This window comes from Lampetra fluviatilis, chromosome 38, assembly GCF_964198595.1.
Source record: "Lampetra fluviatilis chromosome 38, kcLamFluv1.1, whole genome shotgun sequence".
NCBI classification, from domain to species: Eukaryota; Metazoa; Chordata; class Hyperoartia; order Petromyzontiformes; family Petromyzontidae; genus Lampetra; species Lampetra fluviatilis.
This window is the reverse complement of record NC_136312.1, coordinates 7,619,512-7,641,210: the sequence shown is the minus strand read 5'-3', so window position 1 is coordinate 7,641,210 and position 21,699 is coordinate 7,619,512. Positions and strand designations below refer to the sequence as shown.

General features: G+C 43.7%; 1 long non-coding RNA gene across 1 annotated transcript; it reads left to right on the top strand.

The window, feature by feature from the left end:
- Positions 1 to 4,494: 4,494 nt before the first annotated feature.
- Positions 4,495 to 15,111, top strand: LOC144945726 (uncharacterized). The gene is made up of 4 exons (XR_013639713.1): positions 4,495 to 4,590; positions 6,975 to 7,054; positions 12,851 to 13,048; positions 14,480 to 15,111. It is a non-coding gene; the product is annotated as an uncharacterized LOC144945726 (long non-coding RNA).
- The last annotated feature ends 6,588 nt before the right edge of the window (positions 15,112 to 21,699 follow it).

Sequence of the window (21,699 nt, the reverse complement as noted above, 5' to 3'; positions counted from 1 at the left end):
TAGCATGCTGTAGGAGAGTAACTTAAATCGGGCAGTCTTTAAATGAGTTATTGTTGCGGGGCCCCTAGGCAAGGTGGGCCTGAGCTCCCTGGAGGACCCGGGGAGAACTTGAAGATGGCCTAATGGGCGTGGCGCCTCCCGAGGATTCACAATGGTGGGCAGAGAACGGGTGGGCGATGGATGCCTTGCACCCTGAAATCTGTCTGGCGTCAGCATAACCGGAAACGTCGAGGATGTCAGGCACTTCGATCTTGCGGGCAGAATGACAGAACTCCCCTACGGCACGACCTCAGCGGATGCACGCTCCAGCTCATTGGACACACCCAATACCTGGCCCTTGGGTGTCAAAGCCCCCTTAGCCTTTCATTTGCCGACTGCCGGGAGGTCGAATTATGCCTGGAAGCCTTCCGTGCTTCTCACACCCGCTGGAGGGTAAGGCGCATGGGGCTAGGCATGTCAACCTTTTTCCTTGTAGGCTCCGGGTTCCCTCCCATGCATTAAAAAGAACGTCGAGAACCTGGTGGAAGCGTGAGGGGCCATCCTTAGGCTGCAAGAACCCCCAGTCAGACTGGGCTTCGTTGACCTGCTGACTCAATATAGAAGTCAGGGTCCTGTGCAGCTATTCCACCATTCCATCCGTCTGGGGGTGATAGGGCGACATATGCACTTTTCTTGTACCCAACAGGTCACACACTTCCTTCAACAATTTAGATCAAAATGTTTTGCCTTGGTCAGTAAGGAGGCGTTCCGGAACCCCCTTATCCAACACATAGCCATGGAGGGATGCCTCAGTAATAGCTGCAGCCGACTGCTTTGGAAGCGGCCAAGCCATGGGCCAGAGAGAAAAATATTCGACACCCACCAATAAATATTTATTACCTCGCGTGGTCGGAAATGTTATGAGGACGATGAGCGCAACAAGTTCATTTATCTGGGATACACCAATTGATTGCAACAGCGGATAGCACATTCTCGGCAGAGCTTTTTGGCGAGCGCATTGCACACACCCCTTCGGTATGTTGTACATATCACCCGACATTCCAGGCCAGAAGAAATCGAGTCTGAGGATTGCAAGTGTTTTCTGCACTCCCAGGTGCATTAGTCATTTGTGCACAGCCCAAATGACTCTAATCGTGACCTGCATGGGCATGATGGCCCTCTTTTTGCCCAGGTTTATGCCCAACTGAGCCTCCATGGGGGGGGGGGTCTCTTTCCCTCCCATACATGAGGTAAAACTGGGAGAATCCTGTTGAGGCGAAAGGGGCAATCTTATATGCGGCCAGGACACCGGGAATGTGTAAGTCCCTGTCCGACTGCCCCTCATTAACCTGTTGGCACAACATAGACATAAGGGCTCCACCATTCCATCCGTCTGGGGATGGTAGGGCTATGTCCGGATTTATTTTGTTCCCAGGGAATTGCACACCTCCCTTAACAATTTTTAAGAAAAAATTCGCCCCTGGTCTGTAATAAGTTGTTCCGGAGCCCCCTTGTCCAGAACATACCAGTGCAAAAATGCATCCGGAATGGATGCGGCTGACTGGTCTAGCAGAGGCCACACCACCGGCCACCGGGACAGGTATTCCACCCGTGACAAGGAGGAATTTGTTACCCCTCTGAGTGGTGGGAAATGGCCTGAATGTCCAGAGCGACTACCTCTTTGATACGAGACACCATCATGGATTGTAACAGCGGATGGACCTGCCTCGGCAAGGTGCATTCATTTCTCGTGGACCACCCGTGTGAGTTTTCCCTTCAGAGCAGTTGGCACTGATCCGCCACACCCCCTTCCTGGAACCTACAGCGGGTTTCTGGTGGGCCCCTTCTGTGCCCTTTTCGCTAGATCCTGCTCTCGTGTATATCCTGTCCTGCTGACGTCAGGACTGCCGTATGCCACGGATTCCCTTTTCCACCAGCGCTATGCCACAATGGCCAAAGGCTCTCTCCTCATTACACAACAACGTTGTTTGGCCGATGACAGGAGCCAGCTGCCATATGCTATCACCACCGCCCTGCCCGACTGCACCTGGGATAGGATGGTTCCAATCCCTACTATGCTCGCATCTGTATCCAGTGTGAAGGGCAATGGAAAATCTGGATATGCCAATGGTGGCACCTCTGTAAGGAGTGTCCGCAGATATTTAAAATCCCTGTTCTCTTCTGTACCCCACTGGAATTTCTGCCCCTTAGCTGTAAGTGCGTGTAGGGGTTTCGCAATGGCTGCAAAATCCTGTACGAATCTGCAGTAATATGAAACAAAACCTATAAATCTTCTAACATCGGGCACGGATACAGTTGTGGGCCATTCTTTAACACACTGCATCTTTTCTGGATCAATATCTTCCCCCGTTGCACTAACTATGTGCCCGAAATATCTGAGTGAGGGCCGTGCGAGGTGGCATTTAGAAGGCTTGAGTTTTAAATGTGCTTCCTTAATGTGTCAGAAAACCGTCCTCCGGACACAATTACGTCGTCCAAATATATCAGGCAAATGTCCTACTGTAGACCTGTCAGTACCAGCTCCATGAGCCGTTGGAATGTGGCTGGGGCCATTTATAATCCCATTGGAAGACAGTTAAAATGAAATAACCCCTGCGGTGTCCTAAAGGCAGTTTTGTCTTTAGAATCCCCATCCAGCGGTAGCTGCCAAATCTCGATGATAGGTCCAAAGTAGAAAAGTATTTGGCTCCCGCTAAGGCATCCAAGGAATGTCAATCTGCGGTAGCGGATAAGCATCCACCATTGTGATCTCATTTAGTTGACAGAAGTCGACGTAAAACCACAATGAATCGTCTAGCTCATTCACTAGGACGATAGGGTCTTCCCATGAGCTCGTGGATGGCAAGATAATATCGGCTTTTAACATCTCATCGATCGCGTTTTGTACGTGAGCTTTCTCGACCGGCCCCATGCAATATGAATTTTGGAGGATAGGCGGTGCGTTTCCTGTCTCTATGTGATGTGACGTTAATTGTGCCACCTAAATCGTACGGTCCCTTTATAAAAATGTCCTCAAAGTCTTGTAACAATGCCCAATACCAATTGTGGGCAGAGGAGCAATGCTCACAACAATGAGCGGAGTGCTGGGAGGCTAAAATGCAGCAAGTTGGCACTTCACATTGCCTCAAAGTGCAATTTGCCTGGCACAGGCGCCGTGGTGGCATCACCGGCATTTATTGGCGAATGGCGGCTGTTGTTGTTGATGGCTGGTGAGGGAATGTCAAGCAAAAGGTGGTGTATAAGTTGGAAAGTGTGTCGTGATTGTTTTTAACATATTTCATTGTGAAATCCAAGCGGTTAGCTCTTTGACTAGACACTGCTCTTTAAATGTATTCTGTCTCCATTTCACAGCAATTACATGTGATTCACCCGCTGAAGGTCCACATCTTATAAGCAGTTTCCCATCTAGGCTGGAATTTGGCAGTGAGATTACATACACTTGTGAAAATGAAATGACACTAAATGGGCCCTCAACGCGAATCTGTCAAGCCAATGGAACCTGGTCAGGCAAGGACCCAGTGTGTGGTAAGGATGAGTTGTGAACTTTCACTTTTCCTTGCAGTCAAAATGCAAACAAAAAACAATTATCTGATAATTTATGCATTATCCTTAAAACTCATTGGTCCACACCAGAGACATATTTCATTAAAGCCTAGTCTCATATGGTGTTCGACAAGATGACGCCAAAAAGGTTAATGTAAACATGATTCCTTGCAAAAGGTGTCAGTTTTGTTACCAGAAAAAAGGGGGAAACCCCTATTAGTAATATTTTGGTACTGGCAAAGGATGCCTCATGATGTAGATGCTTACCCCGAGCTCTCATTACTCTGATAGTGCATTGTCTTTGAACTTTGCGCCTTTTTGGCGTCATCTGGTCGAGCACCATATGAGACTAGGCTCTAAGGAAAGCTGTCTCTGGTGTGGACCAATACGTTTCAAGAACAATGCATAAATGATCAGACTATTGTTTTCATTGTTTGCATTTTGTCTGCAAGTATTGTGGTTAATGTAAACATGATTTCTTGCAAAAGGTGTCAGTTTTGTTGCCAGAAATAAGGGGAAAACCCCTATTAGTAAATAGAGTTACATTTTTATCATGCAGTAGCCTTGCATGGATTTCGTTGTTAAGTACGACTCACGAGAACTTGGTTGGGTAAAAACGCACGTTATAAAATATTAAGAGTTGTGAAAACCTTGCCTTAAAATACCACAATAAATATTCGTGACAACTACGAATTGACAATTATTTAGAACAATGTAGGTTAACAATTTTGTCAAAATGACATTAATAAGAAAACATGTTTTTTTACAGTGCACAGTTTTAAACAAACTAAGTCACAACTTTTTTAAATGTTAATCAATTGTAATTGCAAGACTCATTCACAATACATTTACATGTATTGAATTGGATATTATATATGAGGATATTACATGACATAAATGGCTATTTTATGAGACTGTCATGTACCATTGTATTCTGCTATCCTCTGCAGTCTTTAATTGCCCACCTCCACCTGAACCATGGCAAGGATACTGGATTGGGAATGACTATTCCTTGGGGAGCTCCATCACATTAAAATGCAACAAAGGGTAATGTATATTATAATTTATAGTTTTGTACATTTGGTATTTGGGCCGTTGTTCGTGCAAAGATACCACAAAGTCACTATGTCACAGACACAGTTTTCAATAGTTTCACTTTAAGGGCCATGTTGCTCTATAGAATCCCAGTTTAGAAGTTAGTGGCTAATTTTTTTAATTTGGCAAATATAGACCATGAAGCCGGCACACAATGGCTACTTGTTTCATTTAATGTCAGGGAATGTTTAATGCACACTGAAGCAGATGGTGTGTGCTTTTGGTTCACACACCCGCAGTAATAACCAGGGCGACCTACTGGAATTGAACCACAAACCTCTGAAACAAATAGCAAACGTGCTACCACTCGGCCATGTGATCTCCTGAAACGATCGATTGCCATCTTGGTGCTTGGCACAATACACATTTGCAAGGGATTGTTTGACATTACAATAATTAGGTTTGCTATATGTCACGTAAATTACTTGTTCAAAAGGCATACCTTGTACATCATGAGGTCGGAGTACGCACCCAGAACCCTGCTACATGTGACCTCCCAATCGACTAACTGTGGCGAACCCTGTAAAGTTTACTGGATGGACAGAGGGATTTAATAAATTGCCCCATCATTTCAACTGATGCACCATGTGTGCTTAGACCAAGCTTTAAAAGAAATGTCACTTTAAATGGGGAAAAACATGTTGGTGAAGGAATCAAACTGATGGCCCCTTATCAACGTGCATCAATGCGATGTATCGATTCACCAGAGGTCACATTTTATGGCCCTTACTCTTAAGTAAGAGAGTCCTGTTGAAGTGGTCTATGATACCAGCTCACTCTGAATGTGCCACATCTCATCAGATGTCAGAAGCTAAGCAGGTTGAGTTGGAATAGTGCTGAAAATACAGTGCCTCATAAAATAGTGATTTAGTGTCATGTCTTTAAAATCTGGCCTAAATATGTAGAATATCCGTTATTGGGGATTCCTGTTGCCGCATTACTTGTTCATTTTACAACCTCTCATCCATCACAGTGGCTGGCAGGTTACTGCCTTGATGTTTGGTAGGTGCTTTGTGAAGGTTAACAATTGACTCTTGGTCTTCGCCAGTTTATTGGTCCACTGCTGTTCTTGCACTACACTCTCCATCTTGGTGCCCTCATCTGGACGTAAGGCTTCTAGTATTATGCTGCTGATATTTTTCTTTAGTTCAGTATCTCTGACATCTCGGTCTCCCTGCGACTGTTGTCTTGTCACCAACTAAAGCTCAACATGGATTGCCATAAAGTGATTGTATTTCTCACCTCCTCCACATCCACGCCTTGTGTTTTTACCTGTCACTCTTCCAACGGCATTGTTAAATCTCTTCCTTGGATCCTTTACCCTGATGTCTTCCTCAACTCTAACCTCTTATTTGCTCCTCGCATACACCACACTGTCATATCACTTCTACCCATTCTCCAGAACAATAACATGTAGCATTGTGTTACAAGCTTCACCGCTGTTGCACTCACATACGCCCTTATCAGCTCATGCATTGAATACTGCAGTCACCTGTCCAGCCTGCCACTATCCAACCTTTTGCTGCTTCAATCCATCTAGCACTCCGCATCCAGGATTGTTCCCCAATTCCCCCACTATTCGCTCAGATGCGCTTCCGTGGCCATCTGGTTAAGGAAGCCACTGGATCTATGCACTTTAAATATGGATTGAAAAACATTTTTTTACAACAGTTTTTTGCGTTTTAGTTTGTTCTTCCCCCCGCACCTCTGTGTTGCACTGTTGGCTAAGTACGATGCGAAAGAAGTTCAACATAAATACATGCATTCCATTCCTGTCAACCCATACGGTCTATCCGTATTATTGTACAGGGAAATGTAGTTTTCAGGTCCATACAATTACTAATAGTAATTGTCTATTTGTTTGCGTTTCTCTCTTGTGATGGGACTTTGTAGGATGAACGTTGAGATTTATAAGGGCACGGGTGACCAATAAGGTCTGAATTGGTCTGTAATAAGGTAGGCACTGATAAGGAGTTGACAGGTATGGCATTCTTATCATCGCTACTCGACCCGTGGAAATCCCTACCCCCACCCTCTGCCTCTCCACCGCCCAGCATTTGAATCCCTCCGTGAAATTCAGGTCTTCCACCCCGCGTGGTCTTCCTTGCACCTCCTTAATTCATTTTGTTCCCACCGCCCCTAACCCTGCATTGTCTTCTCTCCGCACCAGACTTTCTCCTTCGCATTTGTATGTATGTACGTTGAACTTGTTTCCCACCGTACGCAGCCAAATGTGATAATCGTGTAATCTCTAAGGCAGTTGAACGTCCTGCATCCTGTCCTCTTGTGTATGTAAAGTATGATGCTGATGGCGAATCTTCTGCTTTTTCACCCAGTTACATGGTGGCAGGTTCTGATCAACAGACCTGTCAGGAAGATCAAACGTGGTACCCTTCACAGTCCCCTACATGTCAGCGTAAGTTACCACCCTTGTATCATGTAAAGATGAGTTTTACAAGGAGTTTAAGTGAAAATGGTTAACACTCTTGCCAAATGTCGATGTAGTCATAGTGCTTATATCATTATCTAAATATTTTGAGTTAAGATCCCAGTGTGGCTCTGACTTCCTGGATCTCGTCCGGCTGTCACTTGACGTAGTCTCCATCCTCCCTGGCTCCTCCCCCCCCCCTCTTACCCTATATACTCGCTTGTCACAAATAGCTCTCTCTACTCACTACAGTAATTTTGCTGTGGCAGTTCCACCTGATGACGGAAGCTTGTGTTGCCTCCGAAACGTCGTGATTTAATTTAGTTGTTTTTATTTTTTTTTATTACATTTTTTACCTATGTGACTTTACCGAAAGAACCAAAGAATACCAATGATTAATGTTGCAGCTCACTGGGAAGCTGAAGAACAATTTTCATTAGATAGGACTTTTTGGTTGAGACATGTTAAGCATCCTCGGCACGCGATGGAGGCATCCAGGGAGTCAGAGTTGCACCATATACAGTGGAATCTCGGTATACGTCGTTAATTCGTTCCAGAAGGTAGGACTTATACCGAAAATTACGTATACCAAACGAATTTTTCCCATAAGAAATAAAGGGAAAGGAAATAATGCGTTCCAGTGGAAAATAAATGATATTTTATATGGCATATTGTACATTAATGGGGTTGTATAAAATAATTTAGACACTAATTACCAGAGGTGTGGACTCGAGTCATGTGACTTGGACTCGAGTCAGACTCGAGTCATGAATTTGATGACTTGCGACTCGACTTGGACTTGCATAACAATGACTTTGTCCCACCTATGAGATGTGGACTCGAGTCATGTGACTTGGACTCGAGTCAGACTCGAGTCATGAATTTGATGACTTGCGACTCGACTTGGACTTGCATAACAATGACTTTGTCCCACCTCTGCTAATTACTAAAATGCATACAGAAGCCACGTGACCGCGCTGTTGCCAGCTGCGCTGGTCACGTGGCGTGCCTCAAACCCGCACGTTGTGCGCGCCGAGACCCGGGGCTCCACCCTCCATGGGGGCAGCCCCCGACGTCCCCCGCCCCTCTCCCTCAAGTCCCCCGCCCCTCTCCACCACGCCACCCCGCCCCTCTCCCACACGTCCCCCGCCCCTCTTCCCCCACGCCACCCAGCCCCTCTCGCTTTGTTTCAGTCGTGAACGGGGTATATGCGGGTTCTGTACGCGGTGACTCATCCAGACCCATACAAGTTCTAGCAAACGCGTCGGATCCCAAGACAGTTTTTCTCTCGACAAAACACGACGTATACCAAATTGGACGTATTCCGAAGCGGTCGTACACCGAGGTTCCACTGTATTTGCATGCCTAACCCACCCAACATGCGATTATGAATACTGATATCGGCTGCAAAAGTATAAATGTTTTTGAATATAGAAATGATTCTTAAATGGTGCCCCGAGTGCCACGAGAGCCATTTTGGAATTGACCCTGTGAGACCTAAAAGTCTATTGTAGGGCAAGGAGTCGTTGTGCTAATCACGTTATTTATATAATATGGGGTATGGTGTAGTTGCTCCAGACAAGCCAGACCCTATATGTCACATTGTTATGGCATTACTCATTCACAGGCTGATCGTACAATATAAATAAATAAATAAAAAAGCAGGTCTACTTTATAAGTATTGTTCATAATCAACGATTTTTGGGTTTAGATCGCGTTATTTATAAATGTGTCGTAACCCTCCACCACCCGACACGGCCAATCAGTAAAAAAAGTGTCACGTTGACAAAAGACAAATAGTTCACTGCTTTAGCCCACCGGTGTGTTGAAGCGTGAAACCACAACATTTACAATTTGAGTACGACGTTTCGCTGGTAATTGCAGCATCATCGGGCAATTCGCCAGAATGGTGAGGCTCTGCTGTGTCTCCCGTTCTTATATAGAGCAGCAGCAGGGTGACGTCATCATTAACTCATTAACTCATCAGGTGCAAAGATTTGAGGGGGGGGGGTTATTGTAATTATATACTTGATTAGTAATAAGGCTATTGTTACGATGCGAGTTGTAGATTAGTAATCATTTGGAATGTGTTCTATTGTGATTATGCTACATTAATAATCAGTTAGTGCTTGTTTCCCTTATAAGGAATTGTAATGCATCTTATTTAATAATACGCTTCCAGGCCGCACTAAGCCTGTAGCTGTCTGAGCGATTAAAGTTATTTCTGTTTCTCTCAATCTCAATGGATTCTCTAATTAGTCTTTGCCAGTAGTAACTAGTTTTACACAACACTTCAACGTTGTCAAAATCAATTGAGTGTCCCTGTTGGCAAGCATGTTCTGCCACTGCCGACAGTTGTGTTTGCGATAGTTTAATATTTCTCTGGTGTTCTTTTAGTCTTACACTAACGTTACGCCCTGTCTGTCCAATATAGCATCTGCCACATACACAATTAATCCGATATACACCTTCTGTTGATAATTTAGGTAATTCGTCTTTAGTGCACGTTACTAGTTGTTGAATTTTGTGTACTGTACCAAATCTTACTGTAATGTTTTGCTTTTGCAAAACACGGGCTAATTTGTCAGTTACTCCTGAGATAAATGGTATTTTTATTGTTTTAATAATCTGATCGCTTTCAGCAGTGTTGCTTTGCGATCGTGATTTGGCATTTAGTGCTCTGTTAACTTGAGCATTATTGTAGCCATTCTGTCTTAGTGCTTCTTTAACATGTTTAATCTCTCTCACTAGACTTTCATCATCTGACACTGTTTTAGCCCGATGTATGAGCGTCTTGATTAGAGAGGATTTCTGAGCTGGGTGATGATGCGATTTCGCATTCAGATAGGCATCAGTATGCGTTTGCTTTCTGTAAACGCTGTGTGTTATTTTACCATTTAGGCCATGCCCAAGTAAAATATCCAGGAACGGGAGTGTGTTATTCACCTCCATTTCCATGGTGAACTGAATGGCCGGGTTTTGTGCATTGAGATGATTTAGAAAATCGTTAAGTGTATCTTTACCATGTGGCCAGACAACCAAAGTGTCATCCACATATCTAAACCAAAAGGATGGTTTTAATGTGCTCGAGGCAAGTGCTCTGGTTTCAAAGTTTTCCATGTACAAATTTGCTATAGCAGGAGATAAAGGAGAGCCCATTGCTGCTCCCTCCCTTTGTTTAAAGAATTCACCTCTCCATAAGAAGTAAGTGTTATTTAAACAATGTTCAGCGAGTTTCGGAATATCTTTTGGTAAATCTGTATTCTTTACCAGTGTATCAAGTAATTTAAGCGACTCGCTCACTGGAACCTTAGTGAATAGCGAAATCACATCAAAACTCACCAAAATATCATTAGGGTTAAGTTTAATATCTTTGATCATATTCACAAGATGTTCTGAATTTCTTATGAATGATGATGTCCTACCGATGTAGGGCTGTATTTGTTTAGTTACATATTTTGCTAATTTATTCTTTAAACAAAGGGAGGGAGCAGCAATGGGCTCTCCTTTATCTCCTGCTATAGCAAATTTGTACATGGAAAACTTTGAAACCAGAGCACTTGCCTCGAGCACATTAAAACCATCCTTTTGGTTTAGATATGTGGATGACACTTTGGTTGTCTGGCCACATGGTAAAGATACACTTAACGATTTTCTAAATCATCTCAATGCACAAAACCCGGCCATTCAGTTCACCATGGAAATGGAGGTGAATAACACACTCCCGTTCCTGGATATTTTACTTGGGCATGGCCTAAATGGTAAAATAACACACAGCGTTTACAGAAAGCAAACGCATACTGATGCCTATCTGAATGCGAAATCGCATCATCACCCAGCTCAGAAATCCTCTCTAATCAAGACGCTCATACATCGGGCTAAAACAGTGTCAGATGATGAAAGTCTAGTGAGAGAGATTAAACATGTTAAAGAAGCACTAAGACAGAATGGCTACAATAATGCTCAAGTTAACAGAGCACTAAATGCCAAATCACGATCGCAAAGCAACACTGCTGAAAGCGATCAGATTATTAAAACAATAAAAATACCATTTATCTCAGGAGTAACTGACAAATTAGCCCGTGTTTTGCAAAAGCAAAACATTACAGTAAGATTTGGTACAGTACACAAAATTCAACAACTAGTAACGTGCACTAAAGACGAATTACCTAAATTATCAACAGAAGGTGTATATCGGATTAATTGTGTATGTGGCAGATGCTATATTGGACAGACAGGGCGTAACGTTAGTGTAAGACTAAAAGAACACCAGAGAAATATTAAACTATCGCAAACACAACTGTCGGCAGTGGCAGAACATGCTTGCCAACAGGGACACTCAATTGATTTTGACAACGTTGAAGTGTTGTGTAAAACTAGTTACTACTGGCAAAGACTAATTAGAGAATCCATTGAGATTGAGAGAAACAGAAATAACTTTAATCGCTCAGACAGCTACAGGCTTAGTGCGGCCTGGAAGCGTATTATTAAATAAGATGCATTACAATTCCTTATAAGGGAAACAAGCACTAACTGATTATTAATGTAGCATAATCACAATAGAACACATTCCAAATGATTACTAATCTACAACTCGCATCGTAACAATAGCCTTATTACTAATCAAGTATATAATTACAATAACCCCCCCCCCCTCAAATCTTTGCACCTGATGAGTTAATGAGTTAATGATGACGTCACCCTGCTGCTGCTCTATATAAGAACGGGAGACACAGCAGAGCCTCACCATTCTGGCGAATTGCCCGATGATGCTGGATGCAATTACCAGCGAAACGTCGTACTCAAATTGTAAATGTTGTGGTTTCACGCTTCAACACACCGGTGGGCTAAAGCAGTGAACTATTTGTCTTTTGTCAACGTGACACTTTTTTTTACTGATTGGCCGTGTCGGGTGGTGGAGGGTTACGACACATTTATAAATAACGCGATCTAAACCCAAAAATCGTTGATTATGAACAATATTGGTCGCGAAAGCCTACGTGTTAAACTTTATAAGTATTGATGAACTATATTCTATATATTAAAAAGAGTCGATAAAGGTGCTTCAACTAAACGTTAGGCACATTGTGGGGTCCTATTTGCAGTGTATATGTACTAATCATGACTTACGTGTATATACAGTGTACATATAATCATATAGATTTTGACAGACTTGAGAATCGTCCTGTCAACGAGCACTTGTGAAGGCCGGCACGGCGCATGAGGGGGTGGGTGGCCAACAAACGCTACGCCTATTTATTGAAGACCTATTGTTCTGGTGAAAGTATCCACAGATACTCTTAACCATTGCAGGCCACCCAATCATATTTATCCAAGATACTAGACTTCTGGAGATCTGAATGGCTCAAATCTTGATCTTGTCCACGTTAAACCTGAGTGGCATGATAATTGCTCCCCCAAGTGATATCTCCAGATGTGTGCAATTTCACACGTAAGATACGTGTGTTGGGTATTGCGATGCATACAAATGCTAAAATTGGTGCATTCAGTGGAGATGTCTGCATGTGTGTGGGAATGATTTTGAAGCTGTGGGAATCGGTGGTGATGGGGGCCCATCGTGTCATGTAGCCAAGGAAGACAGTGAAGGCTGTTCATGGGGCACAGTACTGTATATATGTGTTGCTCACCTTTCAAGGAATTGTGCGGGCAACTGCTCCATGGGTGTCCGTGTCTTACAGAGCAAAATGTCACTAACATTCCTGTTAATTAATAAATTGTTTATCTTCCAATTTGATTTTTTTACAAATTTGCTTTCCTCAACAGGTACTTGTGATCAACCAATAGATCCCTTTGGACGTCTTTCAGACCAGCACAAAAGCAAAAATGTTTTCACACAGGGAGATATTGTGAGGGTCACATGCTCAAATCGACAGCCATATGAAGGCTACAATCTACAATGCTACGATGGACAATGGGCCCCACCCGGCTCCCTCGGGGCTTTTAGATGGAACACATGTGGTGGTAAATCATATACATTCAATTTCACACACTTTACGTTTGGGAGAGACAATTTAATTTGACTACACTGGCACTTCAAATATTTATTACGTGTGGCGCCTTACATGCAAAAATTAGTGAATGAGGTATACGCATTTTTCAGAAGCCATTGTAAAAACAAATTCGCAAGAAAATGAAAGTGAGGGCTACAAGGCATGTGCCATAATCCAGTTAACATGGTCACAGTATTATTCACCGAATGTTTTTTCATATAATGATGAACTCTCTGTGGAAAATTTGCCGCTTTCCACGCTAAGCAATTCATGAAGGGACCATTCCACAATTGAACCTTAGGGTGGGAAACAGGGGTCCCGAATAAACGGAAGTCCAAATCGTAATAAATACAAAAAAAATTTGGCGACTCCGTCCCACCACGCACATTAACGCCGCGACCCACCTGGCGCAGATCATTCTGTTGTCGTGTCGTCCAAGCACAGCAACGAGGACGAATGCGCAGAAGAAAAAAAACATTGATTCGCGCATCATGTAGAGCTCGTCGAGTGGAATAGATTGCCGTATCGTTCGCCTTCAACAGACATAAAATTACGTCGCAACGCAGTTTATGCGAGAGCCGGGGGCTTATGAGACCCCGGGGGCTTATGGGACCCCGGGGGCTTACGGGACCCCGGGGCTTACGGGACCCCGGGGGCTTACGGGACCCCGGGGGCTTACGGGACCCCGGGGGCTTACGGGACCCCGGGGGCTTATGGTAATGTTTAGAAAATTGGGCTGGAAACCTATTACCTGAGTTTGACTTCAGGCTATAACAAATATCAGTGGCTCTTAACCATTTCTAACACTATCTGGAAATGTAGAGCTTCGAATCTAGTTTAAAGTTCAGCAAGTGTAATGCTTGTGGCACATTGTAGCTCTTGTCCATGGACGCATCACGTGAACTAATAACAATTGAAAATAAAAATCCTCACGCCCAATACTGCAAGTTCGTTTTTGATACATTTTTGCTTAATTAGAATCGGAGTATAAATTGTACAATAACTCCAATTGTGTATGTGCATTTTACTTTGTATATATACGTAGTTGTGCTTGATTTCCTGCTCAAATGAGTGTGGGGGTAGTGGAAGTTCCACATTACTATTGTGGGGCCCAGTTTCTCCAACGGACAACCACTGCTGCTATTCCACAAGTTGGTTACCTCAATTATCACCCAAAGAGGGATGATGGATGAGTGAAACGTTTCCCATTTCGCATGTGCAGTATTCTAGTATTCTAAGTGCGTAACATTAATGCCGAGTGAGCTGTCATTGCTAGAGACAAATGCTGTTTATTTGTGCAAAAGCAGCCGCTGGATTTGTCTCGTGCTTGGTATCTCCACGTGGCTGGGCATGAGCACTGAAAAAACAGCGAATTGACTAACGTGTGTTCTGCTCTCTGCAGGGTTCTGTTTGAGGCCTCCGTCACAAGTCAAAGCAACGCTATCGCCGAGATTCACCTATAAAAACATGTATAATGTGGACGATTACTTGTACTTTGATTGTGACAGTTCCCATTCCAGAAGACGTGGGTATTATCTTTACTGCAGACAGGACCATACGAAGCGAACTAATTGGGTGAATGACTGCGGTAGGGAACCATGTTGCTCATGATAGAAAATATCACGACAATTGGCTTCACCGATTTCCTAATGATAATGCACACGGCTATATTTCAGTTGGCCAGATTGACTTATTCTCATTACTTACATTCTATTATAACTGCAACATGTCGACCATAATATACAAATTTGATATAATTAAACAAGCGTTAACTTACAATGAACAATAGCCTCATTAATCACATAAATTCCTGATTTAAAAATAAATGATGTCATTTTAACTAATTGATTTTAGCTGTTGATTTATAGTACAATGATTTTATTGTCGTTCAACATCCGTTGACTGTAGTGTAATGGTTTTATTTTTCTAGTGTGCTATCTTGGATTACAATTTAATCAATAAAAAAGCTAAATTAATTTTGTGTCTACAGTGCAAAAGCAATGTCATGAAATTATGACACGTTGGGAATGTATTGCCTGCAAAAGAGAAGTGATATTTAAAAAAACGGCTTAAAATTATTTCCGCATTGAACAGTTGTAAAATTTGATGTGATTTTAATGGCACACGTTAAGAAATGAAATGCAGATCCAACTATACAGCTTTGATCGTGAAATTAATTCAATGTTAAACACCCATTATTGAAGGGCAGATCAAAAAAAATTAAACATAACATTGTTATATTAAATGGAGCTCAGAAGTCATAAACTAGAACACCGTGGGATCTCGAATTTTTCCTGACTGATGCGTTTTTTGTAAGCGCATGCACGCACTAATATAGTGACATAGATTCACTGCATATTTGATATCTGATACGAATGCAACATTTGACAAAAATAATGCTCAAAATACAGGTCAATGGACAGATACATTTTCATCATCATGATCATCAAGAATTGTTTATCCATTGCTAGCTGAAGGCTTCCAAATGTCATAATTCCGCCATGGTTCTGCGCTGTAACAGCCAAACTCCTGCACGTAGAACTGATGACAGGGCCCAGCGGAAGGGTATTCGCCACTTCTGCTAGAGGTTTGGGGTTAGAATCTTGCATGCCCCTCTGGTTAATACTGCGGGTGGATGAATCATAAATACGTGCTCTCTGCTTCAAAGATCTGATATTGTTTAAAATGACTAAGCCATGTTCTGCCTGTATCATGATGAAAAGTTGCCAAATTTGCCAAATAGCAATCTTCGCCTACCTCTACTGGTTGACTGTCTACTTGCAGTCATATTGTGGTGCACAGACAGCTGTCACTGGGGAGGTGCCCTTCGAATATTTGAGATAAGACGTGATGCGAGGTACTCTTGAGTTGCCGAGGCATTTAAGCACCGTAAATATATAGCCTTTTAACAGATTGTTAGCACCTTAGTTTAACACGCAGAAAATGTATATTAAAGCCGATATGGCACACGACAACATGCACAATAACAACTCTTGCACAAATATATGTTCCAAAGTCAAGCTCACAATATTTTAAAAGCAGTAAAGAAATAGCCTGACTGTATTTACTTAGACATAGACCGGATGACGTCACGGCAACGACGTTGAATGGGGGTTGCCATCAGAATATTTAGACTGGAGGAATCCGATGAGCTATGAAGCTCTTTTTCACAGATAGGAAAGGTAAACAAATCACTTAAAATATATACAAATACAACTAAACTGTGAGGTTTTTTTCTTACCAGGTAAAGCCCACTGAGATATTCACTTATTTTTTAGAAGCGACCTGGCCACAAATGGTAGCTCAACAAAGTGGCTCATCGTGTGGAAATTTCTAACAGCAAAATAATCTAAATCCTGGCCACGCATCGGGCCTTGAGCACACTTTACTAGCCGGCCGGGCCACATTACACGTGGTTGGTTCACTCGTTGGGGCTCGACATTCACCACGACGACCTCTTCCCTCTCGTCCACCTCATCACACCGCGCCTGCCACCCGCGTTTCCGTCGTTTTGACAAGACATGCTGGCCGACTGAGGCTGCTCCGGATTCACTCATCGGCGGGAATTACGCGCATCACACCCCCGACGTGCGCTTACGATGCCCACACGCACTCCCACACAGCGCTAGCCTCAGCACTACTACTCTCGCTTCACACAGACAACGGCGTGCTAACCACTGTACCAACAACAACCTCCATTCGCCACTAAGCGATGAGGTCTCCACGGCGCTTGTGCCAGGCTATGTGTACGTTGAGGCCACGTGAAGTGTCGAACGCCCGCTGGCAGGAGGCCACGGGGCAGTCCCAGCAGGTGCCACGGGTCGACTAACTGAGATGACTGGGCCGATGCACCATCTGTACCCCCTACTGTGCCAACTTGATGTGTTTTAGCCGCCCGGCGCTCCGCTCGTTGTTGTGAACGTCGCTCGTCTGCCCTCCGTTGTTGTTGGAGGGCGACTGCTTCCAACTGCCCAGTAGCAGCGTCCTTCACGAGCCTCCTCCACAGAGGCTGATCTTGACACCGCTGGTACCAGTCATCGGCAAGTCCACTCAGCTTTACGCCCTCCTGTACCACATCACTCCACCTCTTCTCTAGCCTGTGCCGCGCCCATTTAGCCCCCTCGATCCGGCCGAACAAAAGCGGTTTAAGCATGCGGTGGCTGGGCATGCGGGCTACATGGCCCAGCCAACGCAGCCTTGCCTGCCGGAGGAGCTCACCTATGGGGCATTGTCCAGATCTTTCAAGGATTGTGAGCTCACACTCCAGGGTGGTTAAACCTACCACTGTTACCACCACTCCCCTTCACACACCCACGGACAAGCCGCCGGTTGCGCTCGCGGCCCTACAGCATCGAGACCCAAACACTTCTTCAAGACCATGGACAACCACAACCGTAGACCACAGTCTTGCTCAATACCTTTAGGCAGCAATAAATCCTTGCAAGTAAGCAGCCTAAGTCGGGTACGACCCGAGAGTGCAGAGCGAGAAAATTCTCGAACGCTGCCTAACCCCCCACCCATTTTCTTGGGTTTTTTCGGTAAAGTCACGTATGTAAAAAAATTCAATTAAAATTAATAATTTTTATTTTAAAATGTTTCCCCACCCATTGTCTGTGTTTTCCCGCACTTTATCACTCTGACCCGGTTAATCGTTTAGTGCCAAAATCCAATAATACCATGAAACCAAATTCGGGGGCGCTGCGATGTAAACTGCCCTGTTGGATCGAGCCAAACGCCTAGCGTCGGAAACAACTGTCGGATATTCTATGGGTCTTTCGGTAAAGTCACGTAGATAGTGATATTTTTTTCTATCTACGTGACTTTGCCGAAAGACCCAAAGAATATGAATTTCTGCGGTCACGAAAGCTTTAAGTCAAGATTTAACCATCGGATAGTTCCTCAAAGGAATCCTCGGGAGTAAATACCCGACTGTTAGACCTCGGAGATCCCAATCAGCACAATAACTACTACGACGCGTCTGTTGAGTGGATTCAGTCATGGGGGGAGGTGGGAGGCTGAGGTGGGGAGTGGGTGGAGGTGGGGGCCAGGGTGCTGTTGCAGGGGGTGGGGGTGGATGCGGGGAGCGGTGGTGTAGCGGTTAGCGCGCCGCGCGATGAACCTGGCCACCAGGGTTCGATTTCCGCTCATGGCCAACACCAGTGACGATTGTCTGAACCGGTCTTGGGCCTCCCCTAAGTCGACTTAATCTTAAATGAGTACCTGGTGCGGTGTGTAGTAAACATCCCCAATGGGAAGACAAAGGTGGTTGGGCGTGGTGCTGGCCACCAACCCCTTCGTGTGCTATGCCGGCCTTCATAGGTGTTCGCTAACAACACTTACCACAACAGTCTGTTAAGGCTACACGGGGGTGTCACATGGCACAAATAAGTGGTGGCACGGGAGAATACAATAGAGAGTGGGGTCCACCTGTAACAGGGAGAAGGGGTGATTGAAAATTAGAAATACCTGCAGCAAACAAGGTGTCAATCGCCTGCAATTAGTGTGGCCGACTTCCATTAAACAGGGATCTCCCCCCTCCCCCACCCTGCTCTATGGAAAGAGCGTTCTGTCATAGGCGCTGTCCATAAATGACGTCACGCACCTAGGGGGGGGGGGTCAGACATTTGTGACGATGTGTGACGGGGGGGTGGGAGTCAAAATTCGTCCAAAATCGCGTGACGTCATTTATGGACGGCCTCATAGCGCTACAAGGCTGAGGTTAGCTCCTAAAGGACGCTACCCAGACGATGTCAGGTGTGCACCCGCTCAGCCAATTAACGCAATTTACGGTAATTTCATGTGGGCCTAAGACGTTTCCCTTCGTGTAATACAGCAATGTGAGGGCGCGTGTTCGATCCCAGCACCCGACGCCTGCTGTATATTTGGAGATTGTATGTCCTCCCCATGGTCGCGTGGATTTTTCCCTCGGTCCTCCAGTTTTTTCCATCCACATTTAGAAGCAAATGGGTTTAGAATATTTGGCTGCTATAAATTTCCACGCGGTAATCCACTTCGTTGAGCTATCATTTGTGGTCAGGTCACTTCTGAAAAAAGAGCTACATAGCTCCGTGGGCCTAACCTGGTAAAATAAAATAAAAAGTTAATTTTTAATATGAAAAGGCAGTGGTTTCCTCAGGTGTGATACCTGGAGCCATCCTCTATGTAATATGGTTCATTTCGTGGGGTATCTGAATTTATCTCGGAGATCAGTAGACATTTCCTCCACCAATTGTATTTCTATAATGTGTTTTAGTTCCATTTTGCTCTCTTTACGGATATTATATCAGTTTGAGGTCATTTTTTCATGATTTTACAGAGTTCTGTGTTATTTTACTTTTCGAACTTTTAGCCTTGCCACGTTCCATTATAACAATAATCACCTGTGCACCATCTACATACCCTTTAATTCACACATGTCGTGTTATGCCCACATTGAGAAGCTGGTTATTTTTTTCATACATTTCATATCAACTTCATTGATGACACAAACTAAAATGTAAATGACAATGCAAAAGCAGTTGAATATTTTCCAGACTTTAAATTTTATTGCCAAACCTTTATTCTTGGGAGATTAGGACTGCTAAATGAAATGTACTGTAATTCAGTAGCTTGTACTAACAGAAAAATTATACAAAAAAATTTAAATTGGTGTAATTTGTATAATACATTATACTTGTGCTCATCTTACATTCAAACTATTGTGAATAAAAAATGTGACGGGTGTGACAGTTTTGACAATGCAGTAACTTTGAGGCAGGCTTGGTCGTTCTTCAAGCGATGCACGTATTTTCAGCTCATCCGTAGTGCTAATAATCAGGAACATAAAATAAGATCAACAAGGGTGTAGGTTTGTCTGCGCTGTGGAATTTAATAATTTGTGCGTATTGCTACAGAAAAACAATGCATTAAGCTGGACCCAAAGAGTGACCAACGGAGACGAAAGAAAAAGGTTGCACATAGAAGACCTCTGATGCAGGTGGTGATGAGACAGAAACTGGCACTATTTGGTCACATGGAGAATGGACAACAGGAAAATTTAAAGTGTTCAGGGGAAAAATGGAAGGAACAGAAAAGAGAGGAAGACCTACCAGAGAATGTCTTGATGACATAAGAGATTGGTGCGAGAAAGATGTGCACGACTTGAGCATATTGGCACAAGACAGAGGAAAGTTAAAACAGACAAATTACGGAATGTGCAGTGGACACCTCCGGGCTATCTGCCCATGGATTGTGATGATGATGATTTTTATACGTGAGGTTTTGTTCTGCCTACCGGCAGGTGTTTTGCTCCACGGCAGGAGTGGGGGTGTGTGTATACAGGAATTTCCTGTTTTGAGGTTGAGTTTGGTCACGTGACCAGGAGGTTACGATTTGACAGTCTTTCAGCCACGAGGCTGGAGTCCGCCATTACACAGAGTTCAAGATGGTGGCACAAATCACATCCCAGTGAAGACAGCTGTAACTGTACATTGTGGGACTTTAATAATCATTGTCTGCAAGTTCGTTTATGTTCTTATAATATCGGGAATGCCGTTATAATGCTGTAAATGCCTTTATAATGCTGTTAAATTGTTATGATAAATACGAGGCCTAGTTAACAATGAAGCCTGAAACTTGCCTTATTGTGAATGTTACTTGTAATTGAATAAGTCGAGTCAAACCTGTACTCAAGTAACTATATTGAGATCTTGAGAGCAAGGATGACGAAATGTCTCATCCACAGCTCTGTTATATGTAGTGTTGTACATTTGGGGTGCAGTGTGATGATTGTACGATGTGCCTTTATTTAACACAGCTTGTTCTCTTGTATAGCTATGCAGTGCTAATGTAGGTGCCTGGTCCATCCAGGATCTATTGTTGAGAAACATGTTATCTAGGGTAATGTAATCATGCTGTAATGTTCATTCATTGTATTGATATTTCCAAGTATTGAAAGATGCTGTATTTGTGCTGTGGTTTCCCAGCAGTTTCACCTCGTTCAATTTACTAAATTACGTTTGGAGTCGGATGTTCACCCTGGCTCTGAAAGTTTATTGGATGCGAGGTTAACTACTTGGATAGCGGTGCAATGCAGCGCACAGCGAGGCCAAGACAGGTTTTCTTCGGAATTCTAGTTTCATCATCGTGTGAAGCATTCTCAGGTTGCATGTTTTACAGGCTTATAAGCTTCAATACAAGTGGAATTTGCCAGCCAAGACTTCAGTTTCAGCCCAACTTATTTAATTTGTGAGCTGCTCCTAACTGCATCAATGCAAATTCACGTCTGAGGCTGGAATTTCTAACTTGTGTTGAGCTTAAGAGTTTATTAAACGCATTTTTGGCCACAAAATACTCTCAAACATTTTATACGCAAATAAATTCACATGTATATTTTTTCCATTTGCCAAAGTAGAAAAAGAAAAGAAAATAGGGTGGCATGGTGGCGCAGTGGTAGTGCGTGTGCCTCACAACAATCAAATCATGGGTTTGATTCTTGACTTGGGTGTCTTTTCTACATTAACAGTGTATGTTTTGCGGGGGTTTTGTCACGTTTTTCTGGTTTCCTCCCAAAGCTAAAAACACACAATGTAACTGGTATTGGCCAAACATCCCAATGCTATAACAAATAATTGAAAATTGCTC